Source organism: Arachis hypogaea, chromosome 18 (genome assembly GCF_003086295.3).
Source record: "Arachis hypogaea cultivar Tifrunner chromosome 18, arahy.Tifrunner.gnm2.J5K5, whole genome shotgun sequence".
NCBI lineage: Eukaryota > Viridiplantae > Streptophyta > Magnoliopsida > Fabales > Fabaceae > Arachis > Arachis hypogaea.
Genome location: NC_092053.1, coordinates 111,023,897 through 111,026,667, shown reverse-complemented (window position 1 = coordinate 111,026,667; position 2,771 = coordinate 111,023,897). Strand labels below are relative to the sequence as shown.

The 2,771-nt window shown below is 35.5% G+C and overlaps 1 non-coding gene across 1 annotated transcript; it reads right to left on the bottom strand.

Annotated features, from left to right (window-relative positions):
• Positions 1-1,410: 1,410 nt before the first annotated feature.
• LOC112774163 (small nucleolar RNA R71) lies at positions 1,411-1,514 on the bottom strand. Its single transcript, XR_003188663.1, has one exon. It is a non-coding gene; the product is annotated as a small nucleolar RNA R71 (small nucleolar RNA).
• Between the last annotated feature and the right edge of the window lie 1,257 nt (positions 1,515-2,771).

The window sequence follows — 2,771 nt, the reverse complement described above, 5'->3', positions numbered from 1 at the left end:
AAGTCAAATTTTCAATTTAAAAATACTATCTTTTCAAATCTTTTTCAAAAATCAAATCTTTTTCGATTTTTTTTACAATTTCAAAAATTTCAAATTTTATTTTCAAAATCTTTTTCTTACTTTTATTTCATAATTTCGAATTTATTGCTAGCATTTAATGTTTTGAGTAAAAAATTTCAAGTTGTTACTTGCCTATTAAGAAATGTTCAATCTTTAAATTCTAAAATCATATCTTTTAATTTCTTGTTAGTCAAGTAATCAACTTTAATTTTCAAAAATAAAATCTTTTTAATTTTCTTTTCAAATCTTTTTCAAAATAAATTTCAATCATATCTTTTTCAAAATTTAATTTCAAAATCTCTTTCTAACTTCTTATCTTTTCAAAATTGATTTTCAAATCTTTTTCAATTAACTACTTGAATTTTTGTTTGATTTTAAAAGTTTTCTATTTCAATCATATCTTTTTCAAAACCACCTAACTACTTTTCTCTCTCCAATTTTCGAAAATCACTAACACTATTTCAAAAATCTTTTTAATATAATTAGTCTTTTTAATTCTATTTTATTTCTTCTCTTAATTTTCGAATACTAACCAATAATTAAAATAAAAATAAAAATATTTTCCTTTTATTTTAATTTTAAAATTCGAATTCTCTCTCTCTCATCTCTTTCTATTTATTTATTTATTCACTAACATTTCTCTTCTTCTTATAATTCGAACCCTCTCTTCCTCTCTGTGTTCGAATTCTTCATCTTCTCTCTTCTTCATTCTACTCTTCTATTCTTTTACTCACATAAAGGAATCTCTATACTGTGACATAGAGGATTTCTATTCTTTTCTATTCTCTTCTTTTCATATGAGCGGGAGCAAGGATAAGAATATTCTTGTTGAAGCTGATTCGGAACCTGAAAGGACTCTAAAGAGGAAGCTAAGAGAAGCTAAAGCACAACACTCTGGAGAGGATCTGACAGAATTTTTCGAAAAAGAAGAAGAGATGGCCGAACCCAACAACAATGGTGGAGATGCAAGGAAGATGCTTGGTGACTTTATTGCACCCTCTTCTGACTTCTGTGGAAGGAGCATCTCAATTCCTGCAATTGGAGCAAACAACTTTGAGCTTAAGCCTCAATTAGTTTCTCTAATGCAGCAGAATTGTAAGTTTCATGAACTTCCATTGGAAGATCCTCATCAGTTCTTAGCTGAATTCTTGCAAATCATCTGTGACACTGTTAAGACTAATGGGGTTAATCCTGAGGTCTACAGACTTATACTTTTTCCCTTTGCTGTAAGAGACAGAGCTAGGACATGGTTGGACTCACAACCTAAAGATAGCCTGAACTCTTGGGAAAAGTTGGTCAAAGTTGGTCAATGCTTTCTTGGCCAAATTCTTTCCACCTCAAAAGTTGAGCAAGCTTAGAGTGGAAGTCCAAACCTTCAGACAGAAGGAAGTTGAATCCCTCTATGAAGCTTGGGAAAGATACAAGCAATTGATCAAAAGGTGTCCTTCTAACATGTTTTCAGAATGGAGCATCATATGTATATTCTATGATGGTCTATCGGAATTGTCCAAGATGTCATTGGACAACTCTGCTGGTGGATCTCTTCATCTGAAGAAGACGCCTGCAGAAGCCCAGAAACTCATTGAAACGGTTGCAAATAATCAGTTCATGTACACTTCTGAAAGGAATCCTGTAAATAATGGGACAACTCAGAAGAAAGGAGTTCTTGAGATTGATACCCTGAATGCCATATTGGCTCAGAATAAAATATTGACTCAGCAAGTCAATATGATTTCTCAGAGTCTGTCTAGAATGCAAGCTGCATCAGGCAGTACTAAGGAAGCTTCCTCTGAAGAAGAAGCTTATGATCCTGAGAATCCAGCAATGGGAGAAGTGAATTACATGGGAGATTGCTATGGAAACACTTACAATCCTTCATGGAGGAATCATCCTAATCTCTCATGGAAGGATCAACAGAAGCCTAATCAAGGCTTCAATAATAATAATGGTGGGAGAGCACGGTTTAGCAATAGCAAACCTTTTCCATCATCTTCTCAGCAACAGACAGAGAATTCTAAGTAGAGCCACTCTGACTTAGCAACTGTAGTCTCTGATCTATCTAAGACCACTCTCAGTTTTATGACTGAAGCAAGGTCCTCCATTAGAAATTTGGAGGCACAAGTGGGTCAGCTGAGTAAAAGAGCTACTGAACTCCCTCCTAGTACTCTCCCAAGCAATACAGAAGAGAACCCAAAAAGAGAGTGCAAGGACATAACCTTAACCAACATGGCCAAACCTGGAGAGGAAGAAAAGACAGTGATTTCCAGTGAGGAAGACCTCAATGGACGTCCACTGGCCTCCAAGGAGTTCTCTAATGAGGAACCAAAGGAATCTGAGGCTCATATAGAGACCATAGAGATTTCGCTGAACTTACTGTTGCCATTCATGAGCTCTGATGAGTATTCTTCCTCAGAAGAGGATGAAGATATTGTTGAAGAGCAAGTTGCTCAGTATCTAGGAGCAATCATGAAGCTGAATGCCAAGCTATTTGGTAATGAGACTTGGGAAGATGAACCCCATTGCTCATCAATAAACTGAATGATCTGCTTCAACTGAAATTACCTCAGAAGAAACAGGATCCTGGAAAGTTCTTAATACCTTGTACCATAGGCACCATGACCTTTAAGAAGGCTCTGTGTGACCTTGGGTCAAGTATAAACCTCATGCCCCTCTCTGTAATGGAGAAACTAGGGATCTTTGAGGTGCAAGCT